Below are 13,490 nucleotides of genomic sequence, written 5' to 3' on the forward strand. Positions count from 1 at the left end.
ATAGGATGACACATGGGCAACCAACTTTGATTGATCAACATTGTTGGCTTAGCTTTTTAGGTGCCATCATAATCATTGACATGTGAATTCATGTGCAAAATGTCAAAAACCTACAATGGTTCTATATCATAAATAATGGTATCATGCGTGGGTTGGGTGCCATACTTAAAGATACATTGATGCCAGACTTGAAAAAACTTGTTCCAACATTTCCCAAGAGAATAAGCTGCTGTTATTTTCCTAAGATTTGTATACCACTCAAGTGCTTCACCAGTGAGTTGAAAAAATAAAAATTTCCAGAAAAATAATTGAAAATAGTGTTGTTTAAATTGGAACCACCAATATCGCCCTTTTCGTCCAATTCAGCTATCTCTATTAAAACCAGGGTTTCAATTAAATCTGCTTTCAATGGATCAAATTGCATGTAGCTAGGTAAATCAGAACATTTCCTTTCAATTACAAAAAAACTATCTAAACAACATTCAACTTGCTTAAGTGGATCAAAAGATATGGCAATTTTTAATAGGGCTATGGAAAAATTTTCAGATCTAAAATCCAAAGCTTTGCTTTGGATAGCCACCAATCCCTCAATAATGCTTAAAATCCTTACAATGACCAATTTTTAGAAATCTTTAAATAACATTTTTCCAACACACTAAGTTTGCTTCAACCAAAGCCTTTGGAAGGAGAAAGAAACCACTAACTAAATTTTACTACTTCTGTCCTAGTTCTGACTACTTTAGATGACCATATCTCCTTTGCTGCTGCTTAGAATACTTGTGATGATCACATTTAGAAAGCTCTTGAAAATCTCTTTTCAACGAGACTAAGATTAGTACAATTGGTTCCTTGTTTGAGGAGAATGGCGTTAAGAGGCTGTTTTTCTTTACCCAAAAATCTCCTCCTACATTGCCCAAATTGATGTTCTAATACCATTTGATAGGGTCCAAACGTCCATTAACATAATATTCCAAATAGTAACAACAATACATAGAATAAAATACATATCACACAACATCAGATCTTTCTGGGCCAAGATGCCAAAATATCCCACATGCTAAAAAATAGGATAAACCCTTAAGCTAGGGCAACACCATATGCTACTCCCTAGGGAATTAACTACACACTATATCTCCATCTTCACCTATTCTTTATAATGATATTCATCTGCTATATAGACACTCACCTGATCCCAACATGGGACTACTCATTACCCAATATAATTAATTACACAACTTACCCATATGACCTAATGTAACTAACTAAATGGACACATGCCTCATGTTGGCATCTCCATCTCCCCATATTATCATATGCCTAGGTACATAACACAACGACACCATCTCCACTTTAGGCAAGCCAAATCTTAGATTAGACACACCCCTTTTAATCCAATTGGTGGTATGATGACTTTACTTTAATTTGGGGATAGACGTGGACTCTTGATGGTATATAGTTCTCTATATTAATGAAATAAAGGTGTTTACACAATGTGTTTTGTTGACTTATTTTAGGTCAGGATAGGTTAGTAATCCTGGATGGTTCCCATTGTTACTCTTGTACCTTTAGGTTCTCACCCTAGGAATTATATATCGTTCATTTCTTTTAAGCACTATTCATTAGATCTTAGGATACATCTGCAATTACACAGCATATTTTCTGGAGGCATGAGCATATCATTATGGAGTTATTTTATGTACTCATATGAAAACAATAATCTTTTGAGCATGTCTGCATTGTATATTCTTTGTGTGATGATATCTTTTTCTATTTTCTGTATTATATTCTATGCTACAGATACTTGTTCTGTATGTGATCTTCTTCTAGGCAGGTTGGTGTTCATAGGACTTTACCCTGTATGCATTTGTCAGCAGACAAATTCATCAAGTAGCTCACTTATTGTCGAATGTGTCAAGATAATGTTGTCAAATGAGAGAAGTGGAATATCAATAACTCAAAACATAAACTATAGCTTCCCAAATCCTAATGGTTGAAATGAAATAGTGTTTTGATTCTTCAGCATTATTTTGGTGATCCAGTGTGTGCATAAACTGGTTAATTGTGCTCTTGCAATAACACCAATGGTTCTAGTAAGTATTCAAGCTGATTGTAAGTGATTTATGGAGGATGTTTGAATAAGTTACAGAGCAGAACACGCAGGAAGAAGCATTGTAGAGATGCTGACATCACCCCACAGTTCTCCCTTTTGGCTTTGGAAGGTTTTGCCAACATGAAAGTTTTGTTTATTATTTTAAAATATTTTATATTTGAGTAGGAACTACATGCCATTTAGTTGCATGATTCAACCATGTCAAAGCTTTAAAAGAGAGACTCCAAGGGCTCCATGAAAGTAATCAGCAAACTTAAGAGGAGAATCAAGAACTAAGGAAGATGGTTCAATACTTGGAAATGGAGGACCTAGAGCTACATGATAGAATTGTGTAATAGATTGTTTCGTACCTGATGAATGCCGTGCTTTTTTTCCTCATTTGTTGCTATCTTAAGCCAAACATTAAAAAAAAAAAGTATGATTTTGTAAATTTGTTCTAAACAGAATAAAAACCAAATGTACAACCTAACTATTTCAGCTTCAAAAAATCTTAAAAAAATTGCACACTTATTTTTTCCAAGAAATATTTGCTTGAATCTTAGAATGTCTCTACCAAATGGAAGCATCCACTATCAACAGATATTGGACAATCTGGGTCTTCATGATGGAAATGAGATCACGGAGGTTAAAATACCTCTCCATACCTATTAAGTATTAACTAGGTCTGAACCTGATCTGTAGATTCCTTTTAAAAAATGGTTGACGGTTGTATTTTGTTTCAATATCAGGACATCATGCTTAGGTTGCCTAGGATGTTTAGTTTAAGCTAGCATATGCTGATGGGAATCATCATGAAGCTATTAAGTTAGAAAAAAATTAGTCTTAATGAGGTACCAAAAGGGTTAAGTTCCATCTAATATCATATCCAAGTTCAATCCTAGGATTTTTGGGTTATGCATCCACTTTTCCATAGTACCTCATGAACATTATAGGGAAATATAGTGTTCATGAGGTATCAAAAGGCATATGTTACAATTGATTGGCAGTGGAGTTTTCCTTATTGGTGAGAAATAAGAGTTTCAAGCTGATCAAACTCCAAGAAGATAGCAAAGAAGTGAAAAGGCAAGGAGAGACTACTAAACAAAGGTTAGTAGCCTTTATGCAATATGTTCTAAACTATGATGCAGGTAAACATTGCCAATCCCTTACCATATGCTCTTTCATCTAATGAGACACCAAATGAGTCCCTTGGTTTTTGGAAAAAGGACACTAAAGGAATTGGTTAAATTTTAAAGGAAGATATGGGTTATAGTGGTCTAGGTCTTGGAAGGAGTGGCCAATGAATTATAAATCCCACAAAGGTTGAGTGTAGGCTACAATATGAAGGCTGATGATATTTTGGTGGCAAAAAGTATGTTGGAAAAAGCTTGAAGGAGGCTGAAACAAAATTGTTGTACCCCTATGAAACTTGATCTTTTGAAGTTGTGTATGTGTGTTTTACGCAATCCGTCCATCAAATTGTCATATATAAAAGCCAAGTATCGTTGACGTGTTTTTCTGACAACGTCGAACACAGAATAAAGTTACCAACGGTCACCTTCCTCTCTTGATCAAAATTAGTCCATATGCTAAGATTACATTAAGTTCAAACGGCTAATTCCAAGGTTCCTTCAGTGCGTGGATGTGACTCAGTTGTCTGATGGGTTTGCTGTTAACCCATGGGGCCTTACGCATGTTCAATTGAAGAAAACTCATGCAAGCTCAAGGATTTCTATACGAATGATTTGCAATGAAAGCCCTAGTTTTAGAATTTTTGATTTTCGAAATATACTGAAAGTAAATGAGAGTAGGGTAGAGAGAACTTTACTAAAGCTAATCTTAATCCTAAGAACAGGAGACAGGATCACTCATGCAAAATCAAACCACGCTTCGCTTTGCCAATAGAGCACAACTACGCGAAGGCGGTGCAATCTTCAAAGGGTGTGTAGAGGTTTTTCAGATCACCAATATGGACCATCGGTTCGAACAATCTTCACTGATGATCGAAGTTAAGCGTACACACATAACAAAAAGCTTAGGCTAACTTTGTATGGTATACAACAATCAGCTGCACACCAAAAGTATGAGCTCGGATTCTGCAACAAGTACTCTTATCAAATCCGGTTCTCCTAACATGTAAACAAATCTAATCTAACTGAAGAGAGCAAGACCATGTAGATTTCTAAAATAGAACAAGAATACACCATCAAAATCGAGCAATGTATTAAGTTGGCTACTTCAACAATCCTGATGCAACAATCTCAGATAATAATCTCTCCTCCCCTTCGCGCAAGCATATAGAACAGGTAGGAGCTCATGAAGAAGGACTGGGACCGTTTTTCTTTTAAGTTTTTCAACTGTTCGTGCAGGTAATGACTGATCAATCTAGCCCAGTCAACCAACCCATTTGCATTCATGATCTCGCCTATGTAGAAGAACATCTAGGTTTCAAAGTTCACAGAATGTGAACACCCCATTACCCTGCTCAGCATCTTTATCAGGTCCACACACTCCTGCTTGAACTCAAAGATAGTGAGGGTCTTTGGCATCTTGGAGGCATGCATCCTAGGCTTCAGCAACCACTGTTTATTAATCAAATCAACACACCTGGTAGGACCTGCTTCATATACTGCCTTAGCTCCGTTGCTGATCCTGTAAGTCATGGAATAGTGCAAAGGAATTCCAAAAGCCTCACCAATTGACTCCAGAGTCAATGTTGCCAGCAACTTGCCATCTGATGTTGAGATTGTCTTCCGCTCCAAATTATAACGTTCTGCACACTCCAGGATCAAGTCTGGACATTGAATAGCAGGAGGAAAACCAACTGCCGCAACAATTCTGCTCTTGACAATCTTGACAGCTGTTGGTGATGGACTATGCCCTGCTGTCCCGAACATTTTGATCTTGAATGCAGCCAGATTGAATGTGCCCAAATTAGTATCACTGATTTCTTCCCATCTGGAATTCATCCGAGAATGAGGAAGGAAACCTTTCATTTTTGCCTTGATCAATGCCTGCTTGGAGAGGGTAGCCGCCTTGCTTGATTCCGTCGTGTTGAAAAGCACCTTTGAAATGATGAAAATAAAGACTAAGTATGACCACTCTTCACTTCTCCAATTCTTCTTTCCCGAATCTTGCACGTGAGAAAAGAAATGCCTCTCCATGCTTATATAGAATCCTTCAAAACGTCCTGCTAAGTTAGGAGGCATCAAATTAGCAATTGAATTTACGATGCGTCATACTTTCCCAATCACTACGCCATGCAAAAGAAACTTCCCTTGTGAGTGAGTTTGAATTTAGAAGTTTCATTAAATGCACTAGGCCATGCACCATACTTGGAAGATTCTCTTCGCCAACTCATTCACTTCCACTCTTTCAAATTTCGGAGGGAAATTGAAGGTTATTTTCAAGATTTGCTTGATTTCATTCTAACTTGTTGCTTTCTGCTTCTGAAGGAATTTTCACGCCCTTCTCAACATCCCCTATTTTTTTGGGATCCTCCTAAAATTTAGGAGCCAGGTTCATCAGATGGAGAAATTCACCACGAATCCGAATCTATAAAATTTTCCACATTCTGATAAGATTCGGTGTCTAAAAATAGAAAATTCAAAAGTTTGCCCGAGGGGATTTTTACTTTTGATTCCTCCTTGACTCTTTGACTTTCATGCCTTAGACAAATTTTCAATCTTCAAGCTTAAGTATGGAATTCATCATGCCTTGGAATTTGATCATTTTCCATGCCTCCAAGCACTCCTCAATTTGGCGCTTTTCATTCATCTTGGGCGGAATTTTTCATTGGAGAGGGAATTTCATCAATTTTGAATTCTCCATGACTTCTTGATTTTGGCGCCCAGCTGAGGAGTAGGGCGGAATTTCCCACTGGTGGAGGATTCAATGAATTTGTGAATCCTCCATGACTTCTTGATTTTGGTGCCCAACTGAGGAGTAGGGCGGAATTTCCCACTGGTGGAGGATTCAATGAATTTGTGAATCCTCCATGACTTCTTGATTTTGGCGCCCAGCTAAGGAGTAGGGCGGAATTTCCCACTAGTGGAGGATTCAATGAATTTTTCATGAATTCCATGCCTTGGATGGATTTTGAGCCCCTTTCGGATCAGACCACCATATAAGAATTTGGGATGATTTTTCCAATCAGAGACAAATTTCCCGAGCTGTCCATTTCAGGAGTGGGCCTCCAACACTCAACCATCTTCTGGTTTTCTCTGTCTGCTTTTTGACTTTCCAGAATTAGAAATAGTTGCAAATGCCTGATCTTTGTCACCTCGCCCAAATGGTCTTGTCAGAACAAACTTTCAAAAAATAGAAACCTTTAAAGTGTCAGTGTTAGACCCCTAGACAGGATACAGGAATGACTTACCATAAATAGAAAGTTACTAAAAATAGTAAGTTTGATTTTTGGCAAAATGACGACATTCCAGGACTCAGTAAAATCCCTAAAAATAGGAACTTTCTAAAAATAGAAAGTTACTCCGTTTTGGGTCAAATTTTATTGGGAGGTTTCTTGAAGGGTCTTGTATGTTTAGTTTTTCTTACCATAAATAGAAAGTTACTAAAAATAGTAAGTTTGATTTTTGGCAAAATGACGACATTCCAGGACTCAGTAAGATCCCTAAAAATAGGAACTTTCTAAAAATAGAAAGTTACTCCGTTTTGGGTCAAATTTTATTGGGAGGTTTCTTGAAGGGTCTTGTATGTTTAGTTTTTCCAAAACCCTAACAAAAACCCCTAAAATCTAGGACAAAAGGCAGAAACCCTAAAAAAAGACAACATAGGCCCTAGACTTCACCAAACTCGCCCAAACGAAGAGCAGATTAAATCCAAATGACCCTCGAATACCTGCAAAGCGAAGAGACTGATGAGAGTGCCACCAAAACCCACAAAAAACCAAGACCAAACGACCAAAAGCGCCTAAAAGTCAGGGGGTCCCTATCTGGGATGGGGTGATGTGTGATTAGGTCACAACAAGTCCCATGATTTTACCCATGATATATTTGTTTCTTGTTCCATTCTAAGAGAGGTGTGTCATTTCTAGGGTTGCATTGTCCATGTTAAGCTATGTGTGAAAGTAAGGAGCAATGAAATTTTTCCCTAGGGAAGGAGATTTGTCCAAGTGTCGAAGAATTGACAGAGTGACATCATGTAATGTCCCGTTTTAGGATAATTAGGAATTATGGGACAAATACTTGAACTCCTTAGAATTACAATGTTTGATTTTGCTATGAACTTAGGTCTAATTTTAATTAAAACTTATTAAATCATTTATGGAATCTAGTTGCTTTAGGTCTTGAATAGGGACATTACACATTAAGAGAACACTTCAAGTGGGATTCCCAAGGGAAAGAGACACGAGGAGTGCTCTTGGAGTGGCTAAACCCATGGAAATTTCACCTAAGAGTTTGAGGCCAAGAACTTGAAGTTTTTAAAAACGTGATGGTGAATGTGGTATTGATTGATGTAGATTGCACTTGGAGGATTTGTACATGATTTGAGGGACAAAGACTAATTGGTATAGTTTGTATAAGTTAAATTGTCGTGTTCTATTAATTTGTTCTATTTGACTGTGTATTATTTACTTGTAGGCATGTGGTTAGTTTTTAGGAGTCAATTGTTAGTGAATGTCAATGGTCGTGCTTTGTTTTGTAAGTATCGCCTACTTTAAATAGGCTTCTTGTAGTCAAGGAAGGTATACTAATCTTGATAGATGCTCCTTGGTCTATATTTGGATTGTACAAGGACTACCTTGAATAAAGTATCCATTGTTTTTTCATGTACAATCTCTTGGCATGTTTTGTTGTATTTTGTTTATGTTGGAATAGCTAGTATTTTAATTTGGTAGTAAACATTTGGCTTTGTTGCCTAGAACAAATTCAGATCAAATTTATAAAGAACCAATGTTGGTCAATAACTAGCGGCGACTACTCTTGAGACCAACAAAATCAATGCTCTTAACCCCAAACAAAGGCAAAAGAAGATCAAAGTGTAGCAATGGTGCAGATTGTGAATTTAGATGATCTCTCCAATCAGTAGAATAAGAATGAAGGAGGTTGCGGGAAGCAACCAATTCTGGAAATCCATAAGTTCAAAGTGAAAGTTGAAGTAGAAGCTGTAGTTTTAATTGGAGTGAAGACATTAAAACATTCAACTAGAAATGAACAACCATATGGAGGAAGAGTGGGTGAAGAGAGGGAAGCATATGAGAGAAACCTTTGAGGCTTAAAAAATTTGTTGATAGAAGAAGAAATTGAGCCAATTTAGCAAGGACAAAGGATGGGAATGGAGAAAACAGAACCTAAAGATTTTGCAAGTGTGTGGAAGGCTAAAGTATTGGAGAGAGTCAACAATTCTTATGTGTGTGAGAGTGCTAGAAGAGTGCCAAATCTTTCGAATTAGAGCTTCCCTAGGAGTAGGTTCTAGGCATTGAATTCATATCAAGGTCTAGCCATGGTGACTTCACTAGCAAGCTCAAGTGTAAAGAGCTAGGAAGTGCCTAAGTTTATTGGAGATGGATTAGAGGATCTAGTGAGGCATTGCAAGACCTTTGAGACCATTTGGGTAGAGCAAATGATAAAATGACAAGACATATTGGCTATGGTCATTCCTAGCTACCCTTAGAGGTGTGAAATTGATTAGTACACAAAGATTGACTAGCCAATTAAAGGAGGGATAAATTGTGGAAGGATAGCAATGAAATTGTTGTTCAAATCTACAACACTTAGTGAGGGGAAAATGAAAACATAAGAGCTTACAATTGGAGATGCAAGAAATTGTTAGCAAAATTAGAAAAAAAATCAATGGATGGTTTGAAGAAAACATGGTTCATCTAAGGTCTCATTCCTTCATTAAGGCAGAAAATGAAGTATTACCACCTTGATCATATGCATAAGTGTACAATAGAGCAATGGGCACATAAAATAAGGACAAGATGTCTCTAAGAGCCAAACAAAATTTTGAGGAGGATGGTGACTCAAATGCAAGTAGTGATAATGAATTTGGGTCAGCAAAAGTATTGTGGAGAGATATGCTCCATATGATGAAGGAATTGAAGGAAAATAGAGCATCCAACAAAGAGCTTGAATAGTAAAGCTTTACAGATTGTAGAGTAGAGGACTGCATCAAAGTAAACTACCCTAAGGAGTCGTTCAATGATATTCGCGAGATAATGGGTATTTGATCAAGAATGTGTGTATAATTCGAAAATTCAATATACACAAGTTTTCTTTACCGAGGGAAATTAGTTTACTCCACCGAACACACTACAAAACCTGCAAAATACCAACTTTTAATCTCTTGAAGGCTATCAAAATCAAAGAAGTAATAATAATAGATTCAATAATAGTAGTGGGGGAAGTCAGAGTTGAATACAATGACTCCAGGGGTAGTCCTATTAGGCAATGTCAAGAGTGGCATGAATAGGGCCACTTTGCAAGGGACTGCTCAAGAGGTTAGGGTAGAATAGAATTACTTTGCAAGTGGTGTGGTCCTATGGACCTTGATGATGCTAGATGCCCGAAGTAGAAGGTGAGCATCAATATTATTGATAGAGAGAAATAACAAAGTATTTGTAATTATCTAGCCCAAGCAAAATTTGTGTACTCAAACCAATGTATTGAAAAAGAGAGACTTTGTTGAGCAAGAGTTGAGGTGGAGCATGCCATGGATAACAAACTTCACCACTCAAATGTAAATGCAAGTATAGTAACAAATCAATAGAATTAGATAAAATTGTGGCGAGGCAAGTACTTCAAATTGGCATACCAATTAAAGTGGTAGATTTGTTGCAAATTTTTCTTGAACCTAGAAATGCTATAATTAATACCATACTTGAGAGGGATGTTATGGTGCATGCTACATCTCATTTAGAATTTAGAACTAATGAAAGCCCAATAATTGAAGCTTCATTTTTGAGAGATTAAGTGATTGATCTCATGCTTCTTACAGTGAATGTGGGAAGAAAAATAATAGTGTACATATGGAGATTCTTGAGTAGATCTTGACAAATTCAATTATTGATAGTGGGCTTGGCTTGAATCTACTTCTAGAGGATACTTGGCAAAGTTTCGGTAAGTCAACCATTTGGCCAAAAACTTTCTAGTTGGTAAGAGTGAATTAACAAGGAATGGAAATGGATGTCGTCATGGGGTAGAATGTAATTATTGATACTTAAGTATTTCTAATTGGCTTCATTATCCTCTCATTACACAAGGTGTATGATACATTGTTGGGTCAAGGTCGATTAGTAGCACTCAAAGTTGACCACAATTGGAAAAAGAATGTAATCTCTATTCAAAACAAAGGCTGTAGATATATAATTGATCTGAAAATCAGGTAGTGAATGACAAAAGAACTTCCTTAGATTCATTAGATTTTGAGTTTGGAGAAGAGTGGAAAAAGAAGCATGATCAAGGTCCCATGGAGGTGAACACTAAATGAATCTTGAAATTGCAGTTTTGTTTAAAAGATGAAACAAACTTGCTTTGTGTCCTATTTCATTGACAAATGGAGAACTATGAAGTCTTTTTGTTAAATTGCAATGTTATTGAAACTACAAAGATTAATGAAGAGGAACATGGACTATGAGATGACAAGAAGCACATAAAGAACTAGTTGAAGTGAGGAAACTCTGGAGAATGATTTCAAAAAGTTGAATAGTTCGTGTGTGATTGAATAGTTCTAGCAAAGGCATCAAACTCAATTTAAAATCACGAAATCAGTGAAGGTAAGGCTCAAAGCAATACAATTAGAAATACATTCTATTTGGAGAAAACAAATGTTGTGCTAACTAATGTTATAAAGGATCCCATCCATATTGTGGAAGCAACCAAAAAGGCAATTAAAAATGTGAATCAACTGTGATGGGTCCCCCAAGACAAAAATAAAAGTAAAAGCAAAGGGAAAAAACTATTTTGCAATGGGTTGAGAAAAAGGAAATATACAACCCTCTGGTACAACAGTCTACTTCCCACATATTTCATGTGAAAAATAGAAATCAACATACTTCCAAAGCCACTTATACCATATGACATGAAGAAGAAATGGTGTAAAGGTATTCTAGACAAACTTGTGTAACCATTTGTTAACCCATCGCCCATTGTACAACCTTCCTTTGACTTGTTTTCAGTTGTATGGCCCTCCTTTGGTTTGTTTTCAACCATACTACCATATGCTCATCGCACCTTCACTATAGAACCCTCACAAGCTTCTAATAGGTTTTCAGTCTTTATTATATGGCCTTCAGAAGCTACTAAATTTTTTTCAATCTTCATCATATAGTCTGTTGCAAAAAATCCTATCTTTCGCTCCTTTGATCAACTTGGCTTGCTATGTCCTTAGAATGATTTTTGCACATCATTTTGCTGTACAACCTTTGCTTGCATCTATGTATGATATAGCCCTTGCTAGATCATCTTGTGTTGAATCCTTGGTTGCAACTATACATTTTGATATTCTTCTTGACTTTTCTCTATGGTTGTGAAAGGATGGCTTTTCAACCCCTTACATATGGATTGGTATTCACCACCATACTGCTACTGCAGCATGGTACTTATCTATTTACCTTGTTAGAAACAAGAGCTTAATTTTCTATTGAAGACATGCAACATACAAGAGAAGATATCATTGTATAGTCTTCCTCTAGTCATTTTGCTGTAATACAAAACTCTAATATCTCTACTTGTGTATGACATCAAGTAACACTTTAATTATATAGATTGGGCAACAAGCTACCATTAGACAACCTTTTGCAATAATGTATACCCTTTCTCAGATTTTGAAAATGACTAAGATAAGGGGTCATTCAAACAAGTTGATGATTGGGGAGAAAGCGAATTCTTGGTGAGCGAGATTAATGATCAAAGTCTTTAAGAGGGGAAGGTGTCTAATAGACTGGGATGGTCTTTGCAAGTTCACAAAGTTTCACATCACTATCATAAGCAATATAATCTTTCCATTGTGCATCACTATCTAGTAAAGAGTGATCAACTTGCTAAAGTATTTTTAGAGTCAAGGGCACATTCAGACTTGACAACTTGTTTCATGGTCCTCCTAGGTGATTCCTTCAATTGTATGGCTATTGGTGCATACGTTCTCAATAGTCTATAGTTTGACAATTTGTCAAGTACTCGGCAAGACTTGCAGGACTCGTGAGTCTAGGAGCTCACCAAGTTGACTTGCCAAGGACTCATGAGACGAGTTTCGTGCAAGGACTTGCCAAGTCCCAGGCTTAGACTTGCGAGTCCTGGGGTCAGACTCTTGGGTCTGTTTGGGAGCAGAGAAGACAAACATTTGGGCGGGAACAAAAGGGCGTTGGGCCAAAAAAGTGAAAAAAACAGTTAAAAAAGTTATAATTTTTCCCTATAAATGCATTTTTTTTTCATTTCTGCTTCATCTTTTCAATCATCCAGATTTTTGTTTTTCTAGGGGCATAGCCCCCAAACCCCCACTTCCGGCCCACGAGGCCATCTATCATTGGCTTTTTCTCACATCTAACACCTTGTGCAACTTATCATTGCTGCCCTTCAAACCCATTAGGGTCTCCACTCCCAAATCCCTACTAATTATTGGGATCTCTTGTCATATAAGAAATTTGATTACAATGAGGGGGTCTGGGAGCAGAATTACACCAATGAGGTAGAATTTTTCAACTAATTTCTTTCTTTGTGTGTAATTCTACAGTTTTTATTGCCGAGTCCTTATTGAGCCCTTGCCAAATTTTTTGCTGGGTGCATGTTGAGTCCAGAGTCCAAGTCAAAATATTGGGCTTCCGAGCCAAGTCCGAGTCTGATTCCTCAAAGTTTGCTCCATACAATGCCCAATGTTTTAGATGTGTTGATTATAAGGATGTAAGTTATAAGTTTTCCTTTCTACTTCTACTTGGAAAACCTATTGCCGATTTTGGGTTGGTTGCACTAGAAGCTCTATATTATATGGGTCTTCATCAGTACTTCATTGTGGAATGTTTGGGTTATGATTCTGCTCTGATGGTTGAATGACTGGAACATCAACAATACGAACCTTCCTCCCCTTCAATACTCCAAAAGTATGGAATTTTTTTTCCTGATATTATGTGATTTGTATTATTGTTTTTTTTCTTAAGCAAAAGGCTAGATATAATTTACAATAGATAATTAGATATACATAATTACAAATGCCAGAAAGAACCATGATGAAAACAGCTAATGAACAGTGGAATGTAGCATCATTATAAAAAAAGGACAGAGTATGTATGATATAAGAGACTAATTCTATGCATAAATTCATATAGGAGATGGCTTATATCAGATAGAAAATTGCTTGAGATCTGCATTTTCCTGCTTCACAGTGATCTTAGAGTAGTTCCCGACCCGACCCTCTAAATTGCAAGGGATGAAGCCCTGCCCCTCAA

At 36.9% G+C, this 13,490-nt stretch overlaps 1 protein-coding gene across 7 annotated transcripts in view; it reads left to right on the forward strand.

Moving 5' to 3' along the window:
- LOC131063956 (uncharacterized) overlaps nt 1-13,490 on the forward strand; it is a 176,597-nt gene that overhangs the window by 19,133 nt on the left and 143,974 nt on the right. The window lies entirely within an intron of this gene.

This window comes from Cryptomeria japonica, chromosome 11, assembly GCF_030272615.1.
Source record: "Cryptomeria japonica chromosome 11, Sugi_1.0, whole genome shotgun sequence".
NCBI lineage: Eukaryota > Viridiplantae > Streptophyta > Pinopsida > Cupressales > Cupressaceae > Cryptomeria > Cryptomeria japonica.